We start from the raw sequence: 21,073 nt of genomic DNA, 5'->3' as shown, positions 1-21,073 counted from the left end.
CAACAAAGTTTCACATAGCATGGTGGCTCTGGGAACAGAACAGTTGGGTTTTAATCCCAGCTATTGCCACGCACAGCCACTGTGACCTTCAGGAATGTCCTTAAATTCTCTGAGTCTGTGTCTCCTCATCCATAAACTGAAGCTAAAACAGAACCTAGCTAACAGGGTTGTTGCATGGAGTAAATGAATCGATGCACAGTGAGTACTTAAACCAGTACTTGGTCCCTCATAAAGGTTAGTTGTTATTTATTACATGTCAGTCCTGGTGGTAAGTCCCCTCATTCTACTGTCACATTTACTCCTGCCATACGAGTATCATGACCACGTGGAAAATCAACACATTTCCCCTAGTTCTGGCAACTTGCTCTAGGTTAAAGCAGAAGTGTAGTCCTAAGCCAGGTGGTCTGCTGCAGTCAACACTCCTTCCATTCATTCAAACCCTGCCCTCCATTTCCCCCTTCCAAGATATACCTGCAGTCTTTGATGTTGTTGACTGACAAAGCTTCCCGTCTCAGTTGCATGATTCTCCTTCTGTTAGTTGTCCTCTTATTTTCTCTACGGGTCTCAAGAATTCCTTTTCCTCTACTTATCTCCAAGATGGTGGCAGCCCTCCTTGCTCAGGTTAAGGACCTCTACTTTTCTGTCCCCTACCTTCCTCTGCTATGTCATTTATTCCTGTGGCTTCAATTATGAATGGCCATCTTTTCCAAATGAATCTCACCATTACTTCTCTAGTGATGACCTATCTTCTCGACTCCAATTCTACGTGTGCTGTGCTCTTAGATGTTTCCAGAGAGCAATGTGATAGATGCGCTGCAACATCAGAGTGACCTGGTTTCACATTCCAATGCTGCTCATTCACTGTGGGATCTTGGGAGGATTAAACGACTTCTCTGGGCATTGGTTTAGACATCAGTAACATGGGGGGTAATTAGAGGACCACCAAATAGAGCTGCTGTTAAGGTAAAATAAAATGATGGGCATCCAAGATTAAGAGGTCTATTCATTCATTTTTTAATTCATTTGTTCTACAAACACATACTGAATATCTCCTATGTTCTATGAAGTGCATGACAAGTGGTGGGTGATGTTACCAAAGTTCTGAATCTCCTTACTTCATCATCTCTCCTTGCAAATATGCTCTTCTCTGTTTTTGACATTTGCCCATCTTCCAGTCTTCAAGATTTAAGCCCATAGTTCTTAGTAAAGTTACCCTCTTTTATCCCCCATATCCCATATATCAAGTCCTGCTTTCCCTTTCTCCCCCCCCCCACTTTTCCACCATTACCACCCTAGGGCTGAGCCCAGATTCCTTCAAACCTGGATTCTCCTTTCATGCCAGTCCTCAAGGTTTGACTCTAGTTCACTTGGAAATTAGCATCCAGGAGACTTTTTGAGTAGAGAAGGAAAGGTGTTGCTTTTCTTAATTTTCGTTTTCAATTATCATTTTTAAAAGATTTTATTTATTTATTTGACAGAGAGAGAGCAGGGGTCAGTAGAAGATGAGAGAGAAGCAGACTCTCCGCTGAGCAGGGAGCCCCAATATGGGACGCGATCCCAGGACCCTGACATCATGACCTGAGCTGAAGGCAGACATTTAACCCACTGAGCCACCCAGGTGTCCTGGTATTTGTTTTTTTTTTTTTTTTAAGTTTTTATTTAAATTCCAGTTAGTTGACATACAGTGTATATATCGGGTGTACAACGTAGCGATTCAACACTACCACACAGCACACAGTGGTCCTCACGACAAGTGCACCTGTGAATCCCCATCCCTTATTTCCCCCATCCTCCCCCCTCCCCGTAACCATCAGTTTGTTCTAAAGTTACGTTTTTTGTTTTTTGTTTTGTTTTTGGAGGGGGGTGTGGGAGGGAGAGGGCAGCTGGGTGATGGACCCTGGGGAGCATATGTGCTATGGTGAGTGCTGTGAATTATGTAAGACTGATGATTCACAGACCTGTACCCCTGAAACAAGTAACACATTATATGTTAATAAGAATTACATTAAATTAATAAATATAAAAAGAGAAAAAGTGAAATCACTTTGTTAAAGTAGTGCTTTTTGAAGCTGAATTTGTGCCCCCCTACCGACCACCACCATGAATCGGGGTGGGGAGAGGCCAGCAAGAAGACAGTGAGGAGTTTAAGGATTTAAATATAAGTTGATAAAGGCTTAAAGTAAGGTGTTGACATGAGGAATGGAAAGCAAGAGGAACTGCAGGAGGAGGTTTGAAGCAGGCTCTGTGGGGGAGAGGTAGGTGTGGGATCTGGGGATATCTGCACCGTTCAGGGACTTGGTAACTAGGAGACTTGTGATCCTTCCTCCAAGTTCCACAGCCCCTCTGTGTTGTCTCCACTGCTCATGTGTTTCTCCCCGACTGGCTGGTAGAGATTGTTTTCTATGTATTCTGTCCTTCTCTTTAGCTTACTTCTGAGCTCCGTAAAGCATGGTGTATGCTTGTCATCCCTTTTTCTGTTTATATCAAAATTGCTTCCACCGAGTCCAGGTCTTGCTAATAAGTATTAGAAAATATTCACTGCGAATCAGTCCATTTTGTTGTGTTTGCATCATGGTTGTAGGACTGGAAGGTGGGTGGCAGTCTTCCTCCCCAGAGAATTACAGGTATGTCAGCTAAATTAGATTGTTGCTAAACTAAGTCTGTCCCATAAAGAAACAGATACATCATTTATTCACAAAATTCACTTTCATGTGTGAAAAACAGCCCCCATGAAAGCCCCCATGGGAAGCTGGCTAATCTCATGGACTGGTGCCTCAAAGAAAGGAATTAGCCGTGATGTTCAAGAGCCTAAGACCCCAGCAAACCCTCTTGATGGAAAAGTCTTGATGGAAAGGATCACTTATTTTCTACCCCCAGTCTTCACATGTATACGCCATCTGCCTGATACTGTTCCCTCTTGACTGAGAAACAGTCACTTCACCAAAAAAGAGACCTGTTTCTTGACCCATTCCCTCCAAGACAAGGTCAACTTATTCCATAGTCAGGCTGTGTAGTAGGTCCAAGCTAATGCTTTCATGAATCCTTGACTTGCCAGAGCTACCAAGCCCTGGAACATGACCGCTGCAGAACAGAGCCTGGGTGGGTCCTTCTGCTCCATCTTTGGGCAGATGGCAAGTGGAAGCATCCAGGTACAAATCACTCCAGTCACATCAGAAAACCAAACAAGATTGTTTGGAACTGTGGAGTCTGCAGAATGTGTTTGGTTCTGTAGTGATTGGAGAACTTGCTCCACATCCTTCCTTCTGAGTCAGGGAAAACAAAACAAAACACAAGAAACCATGGTAATAGCCGGGGGTGGGGGGGGTGTCAAGAAATCAAGGCTAAGGAATAGAGTGACATTGGCTGGAGGTTCGGGTCCTAGAAATGAAAAGGCAAAAGTCTAGATTCAATTGAAATCATTAAAAGTGCCCTGGGATGTTGAACATATAGAGGCACGTTCAGGTTTAGAACTGGGTGAATTCATGGGCCAGATGACAGAGCGGTAAAAGAAAGGATTTTAGACTTGCTAGCATCTCTCATGTTATCCTGGGTTGGTTACCTATGCAACATGCAGAGAGGGCACTTTCTAGAACGGTGTAATGGAAGAGCCTGAGGCTCTCTCAGCTGATAGGTCTACACGTCACCTTGTGCGGCCTTGGAGAGTCGCTTCACCTCACCGAGCCTTGGAGCCCTCATCTGTCAGGTAGGATAACCTTTATTCTGAGGGTTATCGTGCGAGATTTGGTGAGTTAATGCCTGAAAGGCTCAGCTTAGCCTAGTCCAGCTTGGCAAAAAGAGGACATTCAATAAGTAGATACTCTTTTCCTCTCTCCTCTTTTCCCAGAGGAGATAGGGCCTTTAGGTAAAGAGGACAGAGCATTGTCGAGAATTGTGAAAGGTCTGAAACAGGAGGCTACTCTTAGGCTAACCTGTTAACCTGACTGACAGTTTCATGGATGAATGCACAAAAACTCCCACAGCAGACACAAAGTCCGCACATCTTCATAGACCAGCAAGCAACATGGATGCTGGATGCGTAATGGCACCATCTTTCTGAGCCCTCATGCCACAGGGTAGTGGGAAGAGAGCCAGGACATGGGACAGCCGATCACACTGTGAGGTGCCTTACGGGAGAAGGGCCCCAAGCTTAGAAAACCCAAATTTTGTGTAAGGGGCCATAAGCATACCTGTCCTGTGATCTAGACTCTTTATGTTCCTTATAGAAACATCCTTGAAAAGGCAGTCCAGAGCAAAGGCCATCAGTGCTCCGGCTTGCCAGATGTAAAACTGAGACACATGGAAGACTGAATCCCAAAAGCTGCAACAGAAATAATACACTTCCTTCCCCTGCTCTTACGAAGCTCATTGGCACCGCCAGGCTTTCTGTATAACATCACTTTGTTCTGTGAACATGGCACTCTCCCGCATTACCGGTGTCCTGCGTCCCGCACCTCTTCTCTTCTCCCCATCATATCACAGTTCAAACACCCCATTAGGACATTTCTGGCCCATGTTGAGCTCTCTAGAGCCATGTCAGAGTCTATAGCTGTGTAGGCTGCTGGCCGGACCGGGACAGGGCTTTTCTCTGGGAACCTGGTTTAAGCTTCATGGAAAACGTGGCAGGAGAGGATTTAGGAGAGGGGAGGAAGAGGAAGTCAAGGGAGAAAGCAAGACCCATCTCCTCTTCTCCCACATTGGGAGAACATCTGACCCCAGCTTGGAAATGAGAACTGAGCCAAACTTGTGTCACTGGTATGAAGCAGGAAGTGTGGAGTCTGCGACACCTCCCCTTCAGGTGCACGGGCCCGGGGCCAGCTGGATGTCTGCGGAGAGCCAGAGGCCACCTACTTGGAGTTATTTGAGGGACAACCATGAGCTCCACCTGTTTCAAAACATCTTCCTGCACCTGACATTTCCATTATGGTCTCTCCTCCAGGAAAGAAGTGGTCTAAAAAAGACACTGTTCCAATATAAATATGTGCTCTGGGAGAAACAATTTCTACTATTTATAAATGCTTTCAATGGCCCATTCACCCAATACGCATATTTGGAGTACCATCTACATACTAGACACGGTGTTAGCCACTGAGCTTCAAGCGCAATCAGCTGTGGTCCTTGCCTTCAGGAGCCTCGGGCCGGTGAGCATCAGAAAACAGAACAGGGAACTTGGATGCAAAGTTAGATGCTTCACAATAGTGAATCCCAGGGCGACACAGCAGCACAGGGGACAGGCCCCTCATCTTATTCTGGAAGCTCAAGAGACATTTTGAGGGAAGTTAATGTTAATTGGGGATCCTATGAATTAAATATTTCAAGTCTCTATTTCAGAGGTAAAAAAAAAATGGAGGCTCAAAGAGTCTCATTGTCTTACCTAATGTTAATTGGCGTGTGGATGACAAAGGCATACCTCAAATATATTCTGACAGAGTGTTAGTGGGTTTTCCCATAAATACATATTTTATAACATATCGGTTCGTTTAAGCAGGGCCTTAGGAGATAGGATCTAGGAAAGCTGAGTCTTGATGGTGGTGGGAAGTGGGGGGCTGTGGACGGGGATTGGGTGAAGACAAGTATGTGGGCTGGAAGTAGGGACAAGGGCCCAGAGTGTGTGACATTACCTGGGAAAGGCCAGCTGACTGGTTGGATACTGGGGTGGATACTGGAGGATCTGGAGCTGAGGCCTGAAGACAGTGGAGATTATGGTAGAGGATTTGGGGGGGGGGGGCAAAAATAAACCCACACAGAATAAGAAAAAGAAGTATTCAAGGAAACGTTGTGATAGAAAATCTGATGTGAGCAGCAACACCTAACTTTCTCGAATCTGCAACTTCACCCGAACCAGTGCTGCAGATGCTTGCTAGCCATTGTCATTATTCCAGGAACCAGGAAGCCAGCACTCTCTGAATACCCAGAAGAAAGACCAGAGAATTCAATGAGGACAGCAACACGCCAAGCCAATGGCTTGTTGGGGTCTTCACAGGTGCTGAACCCGGGACTCCCCTAGTCTTCCCTCCATCCTTTGTCAGGGCTTGCTCTGATCCAGAGGGAATTAAAGCAACAGGGAAGGCGAGCCGGCTTCCCCACTTGGACCCCAAGTTGCCTGAAACTGGCCTTGACATTTGGAATGAGCACGGTGACCCAGGTGTGTTCTCAGGGTTAGATGCAGACCTGAAACCACAACTCAAAAGACTGGAACGTGTTTCGAGTTGGACCAGGGCTTATATCCCACACTAGGGTTCACGACTTTCCTGTCTTCAAGCTGAGCCAAACTCATTTGAGTTTCAAATGTCACCATTTAGGAGTCGGTCGGCCCGCGCCTTTTCCTCCATCTGAACTCTCAGCCAACCTAGGCAACATTTGGATCCAATTTGATAGAAAAATTGGGTGAGCTCCTTGCCAAATGCCTGTGAATCCTTGTCAAACTCAGTGATTTAGGCTCAGATTTGGGGTGTGGCTGAGTCCCCAGAGGAATTCTGTGGTTGCATAATCCACAGGAAATGAAGCAAAGGGTATTTTCAAAACTACCTCCAAGGAAGTGGGCTGTGTAGAACCTCACTCTTATGGGGCTTTAAATTTCGGAGCTTTCACCACAAAGTTTAAGTGTTCCCACAGCACTTAATAGTCTTCTAGAAATTGTTTAGCCCTCTCCTTACTTTTTCCCCTCAATCACTCCATCATAGAGGCTATTATCTATTTCGAACCATAGGAAGCCAGTATGTACAAAGGAACGATAAATCTCTTGCTCAAGGTCAAGAAGGGAGAAGATGGCTGGACTGGCTCCATGAATACTGTTGTATGTCATCTACGAAAAGCATGATCTCTGACCCCTTCAAAGTTTTCAAGTTTTTCTTTCATTATAGGGCACAGGACTACAGAACGGCATAAAAGTCACGGTAAGTGTGGGCAATGGGAATACCATACATTAGGTTTTCTGGGAAACAGACTGTAAAGTCGAGATCTGCAAGCAAGGAAATCTTTAGGATAAATTTCAGGAACAATCCTCCTGAGAGAGTCAGAGAAGCAGGACAGGGCAAAGGGAAAGGCTGAATGTTCATGAGAGAACGCGTAACTGATCTTCTGGGGAATTCTAGAGCTCTGATAACTGTTCCCATTCATCTGGAATTGTGGCAGTCATCAAATATGGGCCATCTCCAGGAAAAGGACAGGGCCTGGGGCAAGGAAGTTTCCTTTGAGAGAGAACAAGTTCCAGAGAAGGCTCAGCTCTGGGAGATTAACAGTCGACACTCCTGGCAGCCCAAGTGCCTTGGTCTTGAAAGTGATGGGGGATTGCAATCTGTTATAGGAAGGTAGAGCTGTGTGATGGGAACCCAGACTTTGGAGGCTAGTTTCCTAGAGATCATGTCCAAGATGATGTGACATTTTTCCCAGGCAAAGGGATGGGGCCCACAGAACATCTACAGCCCCAAAGACTAAAGAAGCAGAGACTAGAAGATGAAAATGGTACATAGAGGTAAGCCACTCTATGGCTCCTGCATTTTTATATAAGGGATAAAATCAAGTTTGACAGAGTAAATGGTATGGGGAGGTCAAAGAAAAGATCAAAGGCAGACAAAATGGTCTGTCTGGGAAAAAGAATATGATTTAGCCAAGATGACTGGAAACTTCCAGAACTCACTAAAAACCTCCAAGCCTTGACTTACATTTTATAAGTCTCTTTCTTCCCCAAAGCTACTCTGAGGCTTTCTGGAGGCTTGGCCTTGGTTCTAACCTGGTGCCCCAAACCAGCCTGGCTAGTGGAAGATCACTAGGGTAGGAGTCAGGAGACATGAGTCTGGGGATCCTCTTGGCCAAATGGGTGATCTTGACTTAACCAACTCTATCCTTACCTATTTCTTCATCTGCTCCTAGTACTAGAAGTACTGAAAGATGTACTCATTGTCCTACACTAGATAACAAAGTGAGCATTTATACTTTCTAAAACACAAGAAAACCTGAGAGGTTTCAAAAAGAGGCTTCCCCCTTTCCTCTTTGTTTTCTCCCTTTCTTGTTCCCCATTGTGATTTTTTTTTTTTAATGGCAAGACTATTATGCTATTGAGACACTTCTAATTGTCATTACCTTCATTTTCATCTCATTTCTTGGCCTTGAACAGATGCTTTTTTCAGATCAACTCTTGGTTCTCTAACCTATGTGTACCTACCACAAATATTCTCATGACTGGGAATCCCATCCTGTCCAACTGAGAGCTCTAATAAAATCTGATTAAGAGCTATCTCATCCTTATGGTCCATCTTAAAGGCACTATGGACTTGGTCCTTTGGTAGCATCTCACATTTTACATTGTAATCACCCATGTATTTACACTCATTCATTTGTTGAAGCTTCTTTTTAAAATCTTTTCTGGGTTTTTCCCCACTCCATCCCAAACTAGGTGAGGTATTCCCAGGCTAGAATGTAGCCTCTTCCGGTGACTAGGTCTGGGTTCGTTAAATTAACAATGAACTTCTCTGAGCCTTAGTTTTCTCATCTGTAAAACGAGGACCAGTAATGGTCATCTACAACCTTGGTAGATGACACAATACTTAGTACATAGTCTGGCATTTTATAAACCTATATGTCCAACTGGAGAAGGTTGTAGGACGGAGCTGGAGGACTGACTTCCCAAAGCCTTAGCAATAGGGTCCTGACTCCTTTGCATAGTACCAGTGTCAAGGAACTGGAACAATGAAGAACGTTGAGGTCATTTGTTTTTACTGCCGAGGTAACTTCTCTGCAGAGGATAACCTGATTTGATTTTATTTTTTTAAATGTGGGCTGGAAAGTTGTCCACAATCAATTTACAAGACTGAATTATATTCCTGTCAGTGCTTAATTATTCATAGGGGCATTTTCCACTTCTAGATTTATCAGTGGAATTCTCACCCCTCAGATTTCAGGCTGCCTTCTCCCTGCCACCCAGCATGTGGCCCAGCCACATCCCCCCTCAGCTATTTTGTGTGGGCTTAGGGAATGCAAACTCATTTCAACTTTTTCCTGAGCAGAACATCACTGGGAAGGAAAATCTGAATCCCCAAAAGCCATACAAAGCATTCCAAAGTAAAATATAAGAAACATTTTGATTGTTTTTCTGTTTCGGATTATCTGTGCCACTATTCATTTCCTTTTTTGTGGATAATCAAGAACTGGCTGTATTATGGTTAACAGGACTTTAAAATTGCTGAGAAAACTCTGCAGGGCATTGAAATGCTTTAAGGGTAAATTCATAATCCACAATATTTGCCCTCGATGGCGCATGCAGCCTTGGACAAGGTGAGTCTGTAGGTAGTTCCAATAGTTCCAACCTAAGATGCCTTTTTTTTTTTTTTTTTTAATGGGCATTTCAGTCACCCTCAGCTGTTTCAAATCATATTAGACCAGTGCTGATTAAAATCAGATAAGGCCCCCGAGACAGAAAAGGAAAAAGAAACTCCATCTTGAACTGCAAAGATTTTTTTTTTAGATCAACTTATACAAATTTTTAAAAAGAAAGAAAGAAGAAAAGAAAGATTATTTCTTAGCCAAGGAATTTTTAAACAGTATTGAGCCAGATGTAGGCTCCACACCCCTTCATTGTTGTAACTTTAGCCATCTGAATGTCCTAGGCATGTGCACTAGGCTCTGATAAGCACACAGCAAAAGTAAGCTAAATGGAACATTCTTGTGGCCTCATGATCTCCAGAGTCCATGTCATTGAGGCACTAGTCCAAATATTGCACATGGGTTATCTCTAATTCCAGCTTCAAAGGACCTAGGGCCACCTAGTCAGCAGTGGAGGGTCTCTGAAATCCAGAGGCAGCTTGTGGTAGAGGTGGGGATTCAAGCTGAAATTCAGGGCCCTTGGGTCCTTTCCTTGGTTGTGTGCCCTGAAGCCAATTTGAGTGAACCCTTAAAACTCTTAGGAAAGCAGACCCATTGCTTCTTCCTTTGCAAGATTGAATTCAAGTCAATTCGGTCCAAACCATTCAGTTTCATTTGCCTAGTTCTATGCTGTACTAAGCATAAGTAATTAAGACACGGGGTGCAAAGATGAATCCAACATATCTCCTACCTTCCAAGGCTCACAGTCTAACACAAGATAAAGATTTAGAGAGAGATCACAAGAGACAGGCACCCGTGACCTCAAACACAATCATACTTATTGGCTGCCAAGAGTGAGGTGGGAGCACAGAGAAGGCAACTAGAATGACATCTTAAAGCAATCCAGGAAGACTGCATGAAGGAGATAATATCTGAACCAGGCCATGAAGGAGGAATAGGATTTTGACAGATATGGGAAGACAGGTGGGACTTTTAAGTCACCCAGCTCATTTTCCCCAGAGAAAGCTCTATCCCAGGGACCATACACAGCAATAACAAGGCAAGATAAACTCCAGAAAGAACTGAGAAAACGATATTCAAGGCGATAGAAAGAGATGGGTGATTGGCACATGAGAAGACTTATTAGCCTTGCACTCCTGGTCCTCTGTGTGGGCACATCCATGCCTCTCCTCTGGTGAACTCCTTCACCAACAGAATGGACGATCCTAGGAGAAGTCCTGACTCTTCTGGCCCCCACTGAACTTCACTTCTTTGAGGATTACTATTGTTATTTTATTTATTTTCTTAAATCTTTTTATTATTACATTATTATACATTATTACAAAAACAATGATAGGAGTTATCTAATGATAATAATAGCTAGCATTATTTATCATGTCTTAGAGGCCAGGCATTTGTGCTCAGCATTTCATAAGTAGAATCCCACTCAGCGAATCTTCACAACAGCCAGGTGCTTTTCTTAACAAGTTGTATTTTATAGGTGAGGAGACTTTGACATAAGTGCTTTAGTGTGCCCTTGGTCATGCAGCCAGTAGGATCAAAAAATCATATTTCTTGGGGCGCCTGAGTGGCTCAGTGGGTTAAAGCCTCTGCCTTCGGCTCAGGTCATGATCTCAGGGTCCTGGGATCGAGCCCCAAATCGGGCTCTCTGCTCAGCAGGGAGCCTGCTTCCTCCTCTCTCTCTCTCTGCCTACTTGTAATCTCTCTGTCTGTCAAATAAATAAATAAAATCTTTTAAAAAATCATATTTCTTTAATTTCAAAGCCCCAGCTCTCAATCTCTACATTATCCTATCCAGTCTTCATTGGAGTGCCATCCTCTCATAACAATAATATCATTGTTTTTTTTAGGACTTTACAAATGCACATGCACTTTACTCCTTTATATTCAGTGATTTAATTATAATGGCCTTGTGTGGCCATATCAAGGTTTCTTTTGGCGTTTATGTTTTCTCCTTGAGAAGGGAGATACTCAGTACATACGAGGTAAGGGAAAGACGGGCAGAAGGAGGGAGGGAAAGATAAGGAGGGAAGAAAGGAAAGGAAGGAAGGAGGGGAAAAAGAGAAAGACAATTTTCTGATGGAGAAATTGAAGGTCAGGAGAGATGAAGCCACTGGTCTTGAGTTGTACGAAGCCAGTTACAGCACCGGGAGCAGCATCCCGGAGCTCGCACATTCCTTGACTTGCCCATCTTTTCATTGATCTTGTGATAAAGGTCCAGTATCTTTTTTGGGGAGGAGGGTGGCCGAGGGATATAAACACAGGGTGAAGAGAGAGTTAACAAGTTTTGTTTTTATCCGGGGTTACCAGAAACCATATCATATGGAGGTAAGAGAATTTGCTTTCGGGCAGCAACTGATTCTCTCCAGGAAAAGCGGTGTCTGACACGACGAAGGTCCCATGATTCGGTCAGGGCCTTTTGTTTGGGGCAGCAGTCACATACCAAGCATTACACACATAGATGGAGGGGCCGAGAGATGCGGCTCCACGAGAAATGCATGAATGTGCGATGCGCGTGAAGAACGGGTGTGAAATATTTGGGAGAGCGGCCATGCCGCGCTCCTGTGAGTCGTGATGAGACAGAATAGGCTAATAAAGCAGTCAGAGATGAAGAATTCATTCATTTTTCTTTAGAGATGTATTTATTTATTTGAGAGGGAGAGCAAGGGGGAGAGACAGCGGAAGAGAGAAAGAGAGACTCCAGCAGTCTCCACGCCCAGCGAGACTCGGTCTCATAACCCTGAGTTCATGACCTGAGCAGAAACCCAGAGTCAGACACTCAACTGACGGAGCCCCCCATGCATCCCAGAGATGAAGAATTCATTCTGAAAACCAAAGGGAAGAAAGTCAGCTGTTGTCACTATTAGTCTAAGACCTTCTCGAAGAATATTCCTTGTCCCCCACCCAGTACTTAAAGTTTAGAATTCCTTGACTCTGAAGTTCTGGTATAAACAGAATTATAATACTCACAAAGATACTGGGACATCATATTTTAGGGGAAAAAAGTCCACCCATGTGTAATGGGAGAAAAAGCAGAAGCCCGGAAACTTTTAAAGAAGAATAGGCCAAAAAAAAAAAAGAAAGAAAGAAAAAAGGATTTAATTATACAAGGACGACTCAAAGAATCAACTAGGAAGAAGACATGATTGTGTCTGGAAGGTTGGCCATTTTTACTCACCTCACCAAGCCTCAATCAATGACCGTTCTAACCCCGCTCTGCCCCTACAGTTTATGCAGCCTAACGATCGCTATCTTGAACGTGAAAGTGCTATCACTATCCTCTACCACGCTTTTCACCCTGAAAATTCACTTGTCACTGCAATATTAATAAGGTAAATGTTACCGATGGAAAAGTTCCCTGGGCTCATTCTGTTCTACATACAAACATCATTGGGTCCACTTTTCTGTTGTCTGTTTCAGATTAGAAAACGGTTCAGTGAAACAACCATATCATATATTCTTCTAGAATAATCCCCAGTTCAGAAACATGAACCTTTACTCTGGTTCCTAATGAGACTGAAGAGGAGAACGACGAAAACAATAAGCACGAGGGTAGGCAGTGGGATTACAGGAGCTACAGGGAAGGATGGCCAGCATCTAGCTACCTTATACAGCTCGAGGCAGCACGGTACAGAAAAAAAAAAAAAAAAAAAAAACCAGCTGGCTTTGGAATATAAAACTGAGATGGATTCTAATCTCGCTCCTTTTCATCCTATGACCACAGTGTAGCATTTATTCCACGGGCTTACAAGACAAAGATCCACTCCTAGCAGATAAAAACTAGATCCATGCCTAAATATGTAAACTTTAAAAATTTCATCAGGGAAAGTTTCCTAAGGATTCTCCACGTTAGTTAAACAAACAAACAAACAAACAATACCCAAAGAGCGAAAGCAAATGGCAATGAACTTGAGGGGAAAACAACAATAAAAATCAACCCAGAGACAAATCTAGGAGAGTAAAGTCCTCCCCCCACCCCGCCTGTCCCCCCTGAGCGGGGCGGACAAGGGCTCACTGCCATGCATCCCTTTAAGTCCAGCCCGAAAACAGGGGCCTGTTACAAAATGTGCGTTTTCCTAACAAAAGTGTTGCAGGCAACCTCCCTCTACATGGCATGGCGCATTTTCTGAAAATCAATCAAGTCCTCTCAGTCAGTGGAAGCCCAACCGCATTGTCTGCCCTTCGTCCAGAAGCCGATTTCTGCCAGGTAGAAAATGAAGTTTCCTTTACCCCTCTTTCAGACACAATGCTTCGCGATTGCAGAACTGTTGTTCTGTGTGGGAAACCAACTTCCTGTCTCAATAAACAAGCACACACAGGCTTTTCTGGACACATAATGGAGCCTTTTTTATTTTATACAAAAATCATTCCACACTTAACACATCAATGAGGCCACTTAAGCTCTAGTGCATCTGAATTAAAGAGGAATTGTGTGATCAAAGGGTGTGAAAAGAACCACACAGGGTGTTCTTCAGATCCTCTACTTTTGTTACATTTGATACATAACAAACCCAATAAATATGCTTATCCCAGGAGCCAGTTTCATTATCTGGTACCCTTAAGCCTGGTGAAAGTATTCCTGTATTACCCTTCATTCCACGGTGTCCGTTTTATCCTGACAATTTTGGTCAGGAAATGAAAAATGTTGGCACGTTTCAAGGGGCCATGGGTAAAATTGGGGGGTGGGGGTTGTTTCTGTTTTACCCAATACAAATGTATATTTATGTGCATACACATATATGGATGCACATGTGTCTCTCTCTCTCTGAATTCTCACTATAGATGAGATATACATATAAATATGTAACGTGTAGGTTGTTACACACAGGCGCAGTCTCCAAACAATAACACGAGAAATTGTTTTCTTACCAAATAATGAAATATAAAGCAAAAAAGACATGATGAAAATTCTTTAATGCCCAGAACTGAGTAGGTGAATAGGACATTCTATAATCCTTTTATAAGCTTTTCGGCCTATGAACATAGCTTCAGTGAAGGTTACTAGGTATTTAACATTCACTGTATTTTTTGGTATCGTGTATCCTAGAGAGATCGAAAAATTCCTAAAGAGAGTTCAGGTGTGCTCATAAGCCACGTATCACCACTACACACATACTGAAGGGTATTTTGTGAATAATAATTCAAGTGCTATAAACGTGTCTTCTGTGCAGTTGCATAAAAAAATGAAATGCAAAATTTACAATCAATGAATTAAAGTTGATTGAGCACATTATTATTTAAATTGACATCACCAAATCAATATTGGATTGAAATATATACTGTTGGCTATCAGCTATAGAGCTGGAGTGAGTTGTTGAACAAGGACCCCAATTATTCAGTAACAATTCTCTCATTGAGGAAATCTGCGTTCAGATTTCAAAACTTTCAAAATTGAAATTTGAGTTCAAATTGGAATTAACTCATTCAACTATCATCTGTGGCATACCAATGATAGGTCCGTCACTATTGTAGGCACAAGGGAGTCACGGATGGAAAAGGCATGTCTCCTCCTCTGGTCATTGTCCAAAAAGAGAGAGAGATGTGTGGACAAATAATGACGATGGTAAGTGTGTTAGCAACCCCTGTGGCATGCCCTATAGTAGCATAGCGGAGGAAACACCTAGTTCAGTACAGGGAAATCAGCAAAGGCTTCCCCAAAGGAGTTACTACACGATCTTAAAGATGGATGGGAGTATAGAGTTTATCAGACAGAGGAACTGGAAGGAAAAATGTAGCAGGGAGAATGCACTTGAGCAAAGGCGGGTTGAAATCATGAACTAGCACAGTGCTTTTATTTATTTTAATTAATAATTAATTAATTTAAGCATAAGCACTTTTAAATTGGTGCCTCGCTTGTGTCGTTGGATTGTAGAATCCACTGAGTGAAAAGGAGCAGCAGATGAGTTCAGAAGGCTAGTTTGTGATCAGATAACAAAACTAGCAGACCCAGTGCCTGACTTAGATTTAAAATCGGTCCCAGTGAGATGTCTATACTGACCAACCTGAAAGACTGAATTTCCTTAGTTCTAGCAATCTATGCATCTCCAAATTAGTCAGTTGCAACTTTCTTTCCTCGCCCTCAGTTGCTTGGCCCTGCAGGGACCAGCTATATGCACAGGATAGACTAAAGGTTTCAGTTTGTATCCAGATGTTTCCACTGTTGTGTGGACAACTGGAAACACTGACAGAGAAAATATTCCATGAGGGTGAAAGTCCCTTTACCGTGGTTCCCAAATAAATCATCATTGATGGTATCACTAATAGTAGTTCAGCTCGGTTTAAACACAGTTATTAAGATCAGATGACCATCTGTTTTCTGCTACAGTTTATGTCATGCAAACCTTTCCCATGGAACTTATGGACTGTTCTCTGTTGCATAGACAAATAATCTCCATATATAACCATAAAAATAACAACATATTGATATAGTTGCACATTCTCTTCTTGATTAATTCTGTGTGTGTGTGTGTGTGTGTGTGTGTTCGTATACCCTGTTTCTACCCAATCTGGCTTTCTTCATGGAAAAAAAAAAAAATAAGGCTTTTTTCCCTTAATTATTCCTACCCTGAAATTCCTGTCCTCTTCCACTTACACTCACAGGAAACAATGAGGTTTCGTGTTGCTTTTGAATAATATACAGTCTCTTTCTTCCTTATTTTTATTTGGGGTTTATTGGTCCTTGAATTGTATGGCCTGCACTTGATGTTAGGATTTAAATGTGGTTTCAAGCAGGATTTTTCACTCAACAGTCTGTAAGCATTTGAAAATATTGAGAAGGGAATTTTCCAGTAAACAAGTGCCCACAGAATGCCTCTTAGATGTAATAAACACAGAAATGTCACATGTGTTGGCTACAGGAGGACAAATCTCATGAAATAAGATGTACCTATCGTCCATCTTAAAGATATTATGATTTCCTCATGTATTTCTCAAGGTCTGAGCACAAAGAGGCCCATACATTTCTTCTCATTAACACACTTAAGGGATCGAGTGACAAAGAAGGATTTTCAGAGAAAAACATCCAAGGCAGTGAAAAGATCTGAAGCCACATCACATAAGAAAAAGTAGAAGGATGTGAGAAGCTTCCATCTGGGGAAGAATAGAATCAAGAAGGTCTCAACATGTAGGGCCTAACACTCACCCAACTAGGTGAGATAAAAGCATTCGATTTACTGTGTATAGCCCAAGAGGAGCATGGATGGAAGAATCTTCTAGCACAGAGAGTCATCTGTGCTATGGGCCAGCTGAGGAAGAGGGCTTTGTCAATCCAGAAGGGTTCAAACATGGGCCAGAGCCTCACAAAGCAGGCACGGATGGGTTCTTGGATTTCTAGAGTCCCTGTAATTCTAACAGGCCTGAATCTGATTTTTCTTTGGTTCAGCCCAAGATTATGAATTGTGGGGCTTTCTTTGCTTAGCATGAGTCTGACCAACCTCTGCTGCTCTTAAGTTAGTCAGCTCTATGATTCGGACCTTGGCTCTGGACATCACATTTATTTAAAGATATCAGCCTTATCCCAGAGCCTGGGATCTCAACGTTTTTGTTTTGTTTTGTTTCAGTCACAGCTAGTAATCTGACACCATGATGCCTTCATTTTAAGATTTGATTTTCAGATTCTTGATCTTGATCCATGGCACAAAGAAGCAAAAAAGACAGACCTCAGCTCTTTCTTGTACAGCAGGATTTTAAGGCATTAGAAGTCATGTATGAAGTTTTTGCATAGGTAATAATGGGATTCAGGATGTGAGTGGATCCATTCTCACAGCTTTTCCAAAATGATCACGATTTTAGTTGAATGTTTTTCTTTTCCAAGGCCTTTGACCATTTTTACACATTTTAGCCTCGTGCCATACGTCTGAAACCAATTAAGAGTGAACAGCAAATTGGGAAAAGCTTAGAAGTTCTGATGTTGATCACTAATCTCTAGGGAAATTCAATTAGCCAGTGACCTATTTCGTCTACAGAACTATTATTACTCCCCTGACATCCTCCCCCTCCCACAGATTATTAACCTGTACTGGGAGAAAGTTTCAGGGCTGACTGACAAGACTCTTTGATTTAATAAACTTGGAATTTCCCTATAAGTACTCCAATTTTAAGATGGGAGTTATCTCCCAAAAAACAAACTTTGTTGTCAAGAAAAGGAAGCTTACGGGACGCCTGGGTGGCTCAGTTGGTTGGGCCGCTGCCTTCGGCTCAGGTCATGATCCCAGGGTCCTGGGATCGAGTCCCGCATCGGGCTCCTTGCTCAGTGGGGAGCCTGCCTCTCTCTCTGCCTCTGCCTGCCTCTCTACCTGCTTGTGTTCTCCTACTCTCTCTCTCTCTCTAACAAATAAATAAATAAAATCTTAAAAAAAAAAAAAAAGAAGAAGAAAAGGAAGCTTACACAGGTGACAAGCACACTCCTGCAGCTAAGCATTTAATGAAGGAAAAGCAAGTGACTCATCGGCATAGGAATTACATCACTTTCTATGCACTTACATGTTTCAACAGGAAGGAGTAACAAGTTGGAAGCTTTGTTCTTGATTCTTGAAAGCCAAACTTACCTGAACATGCCATTTTGAGCCCACTTGAAGTTCAACGTGCCCTTCTGTCCAAGGCAGACATTGCCTTTTGTGACTTTTCATTACTGGAATATTTTCAGATTTCTGGAAAATTCACATTGGTGCCGATGGGAGTGTATACAATGACCTCTGAACATATTTTGGAGTCCAGCAATCTAGCATTCTTTTTAAATTGGGGGGGGGGGGGTCACACTGAGTTCATGCAACAGGTGTGCTAGGCCATTTCCTTACTCTCTGGGGGTGGCAGGGGAGGAGGAACTGTTAGCCGTTCGTGAAAGAAAAAGAAATCGAGCCAGAAGTTCTCAAATTTTGGAAAGAATTAAAATTTCAATTTTAAGAACTGAGTCCCTTAACAGGCATCTATTGAAGGCCCAGGACGTGCCAGACACTTAAGATAGAAAGCAACGGTATTCACCCTAATGGAGCTCTTGGTCTGGTGGGGAAGCAGGCTGTGCTAATACAGCATGAGAGGCTATGCAGGGGTATGTGCAGGGTATCCTGGGAAGACAGAAGAAGGAAATCCTCCAAGGGCGGAGAGCAGAGGAGGGCGGGAAGGTGTTCCCGGATGCACGGATGCTCAAGCCAGATGGGTGGAAAAGAAGAAACAAGGCAGGAAGTGCAGAGGAGTGGAAGGTAAGATGTGCAGTCAGGCAGCTATGAGATATGGGGAGTTTGGGGGGTTGAGTACAGATGTTAGAAAGGGTTTCAGATTCCAGCTGGGGAGTGGGGAATTCCGATGCGGGCAAAGTGGGCTGGGGCTGGATCACCAAGGGCCTGTCTGCCCGGTGAGGGAGTGTAGGTCGGGTCCTGGCTTTAGCTCACCCCTGGCTTCTCCTGCTCTGACTCCAGTTGAGTTTGTATCTTGCTGGCATTTGGGTTAAACATGCGTCCTCCTATGGCCATGGTTTTCTTTTGCTGATATGCTTCTCTTAAAAAAAAATAGTACGATTTATCCTACAGGAAATCAGGGTAGGAGACAGAGTGGGTTTGAACTTACTACTTAGTCTTGAGCCCTGATAGAAACATTTTGACACCTGAATCGACATTGCCTGTTCAACTTGGTTTGCTCCTTTTGCCACCCTGGGCCTTGGTTTCCCATCCGGGGAGCTGAGATCACTGCGATCTATTTCCGATGTGCTTTGTGTGGGTCGGGGTTGTGGGGGAATGTTGTTGGTTGACTACAAATGCTCTCGTGTTCTTCATTAGACTGCATGAAAAATTCACTAGTGACATCATCTGGGGCTGGATTAGATTTGGAATTTATACATTGACCGGTTCTAAAGTCAGACTGCTGTGATTCATCCCAACCTTTGATGATATTTTGTAAGAGGTAAAGAAAAGGAAACCCGAGGAGTTCTCTCAAGATAAAGAAAGCATTATGGACTAAAACAGCATTAGGAACCCGTGGAGATAGACCGACAACAGAGTGGGTGCTTACAAAGTTGCTTATGGAGCATCAGCGAAAGGGTTTGGACCGTGTTAAGTGGAGTCTGGAACCATGGTTAAAAATCTCCAGCACCCACGATTTCCTAGAATGAAGGTCATTTTAGTGAATAAATATTAACACGTATTGAACACTTCTGACAAACTAAGTGCACTAGGCACTTGTGACAGCATTCCTATAACCTCTCCAAGGGGCAGGTTACTATCCTCTCAATTCTACTGTGAGAATATGAAAGGTTTGGAGGCTTCGCCATGTAGCCAAGGACCCACAGCTGGTGAGTGGTGGAACAGAAATTCACCACCATGTCTTCCCATTTCCAGAGCGCTCTGCCACTCAGCTCCAGGGTCTTCACGAGTTGCCTTGGCGACTGATTTTCAAATAAGGAGATAGTCTGGCATGAGAATAGGACTCTGCCATATGGTAGAGATTTAGTAAAAGGATTGGAGAAGTGAAGTCAGGAGTTCTAGAGGAATCGCAACTTTCCCAGACCTTTTCATGGGGACCAGAAGCTGTTCAATAAGATGCCTGGATCATGGGTAGACCCTTGTACTGGGAGCCCTAGTCCGGTTTTCTACCCCCATCCGGTCTCACCAGACGTTTCTTCTCTTCTCACCGTGGTCCGTAAACACGGCAAGGGGAGTATGAATCTTAGCAGAAGGACGCCTCGTTCTGGCTTCGTGATCAACTCTCCTTCCTTCTTTTGTGAGAGTGGGGCGGCAGAAAAAAAGAGAAGATGGGTTTTATTCAGTTGGCCTTTAAGAGAAGGTCCAATTATACTTCGAAAGAAGCACTTGCATGGTAAAAAAAAAAAAAAGATTTTTCCCATTTTATGGGTAAGGAAACCAAAGAACAGTCAAGTCAGGGACTTGTTTTTCTGCAGAGTAAGCTGTTTTCAGAACAAAGACGAAAATATAAGGACCCTTTAAATGGTGCTATAGGTATGGTGCATACTGAGAAGCCTAGAGATTTTCTTCTTTTAAAAAAACCTGGTAAAATACACATAAAATTTACATAAGAGCATATAGTTCAGTGGTACTGATTATATCCTCCCCGTTGATCAATGAATACCACTACCCATATCCAGAATTCTTTTCATTTTACAAAACCAAAATTCTGTAACCACCAAACCATTGCTCCCCATGCCTCCCCCGCCCACCCCGCCGCGCTCCTGGCAACCACCTTTCTACACTTTATCTTTCTGAAGTTGACTTCTCCAGCCGCCTCATAGGAGTGGACTCATACAGTGTCAGCCCATTTGTGACTGGATTAGTCCGCTTAGCCTAATGTCCTCCAGGTTTATCCACATTGTCGCTGGGTCAGAATTTCTTTCCTTTTTATGGCTGAGTAATATTTCATTGTGTATTTAGGCCATGTTTTTTTAATCCATTAATTTCTTTCTTTTTTCTCATAAACCATCTGAAAAAAATCAGTTGACTCTTGAACAATGCAGGGGCTAAGGGTGCCAATACCCATGTGCAGTTGAAAATCTGCATGTAAATTTTGGCCCCCTCCTCCCAAAAACTTAACTGCTAATGTTGACTGGAAGCCTTACCGATAACATAAACAATTGATTGACCCATATTTTGCATGTTATAAGTATTCTATATTGTCGTTACTGGAAAAAAAAATCCACAAAAGCAGACCTATAGTTCAAATCATTGCCATTCAATGGTCCACTGTATTAGCAATCTGAATCTGAGTATTTGGGCTGCAGGTTGCCTTGAAGAAATGGAAAAGACAGATCATA

This window comes from Mustela nigripes, chromosome 1 (genome assembly GCF_022355385.1).
Source record: "Mustela nigripes isolate SB6536 chromosome 1, MUSNIG.SB6536, whole genome shotgun sequence".
In the NCBI taxonomy this organism is placed as follows: domain Eukaryota; kingdom Metazoa; phylum Chordata; class Mammalia; order Carnivora; family Mustelidae; genus Mustela; species Mustela nigripes.
Note: the sequence above shows the minus strand (reverse complement) of the source record.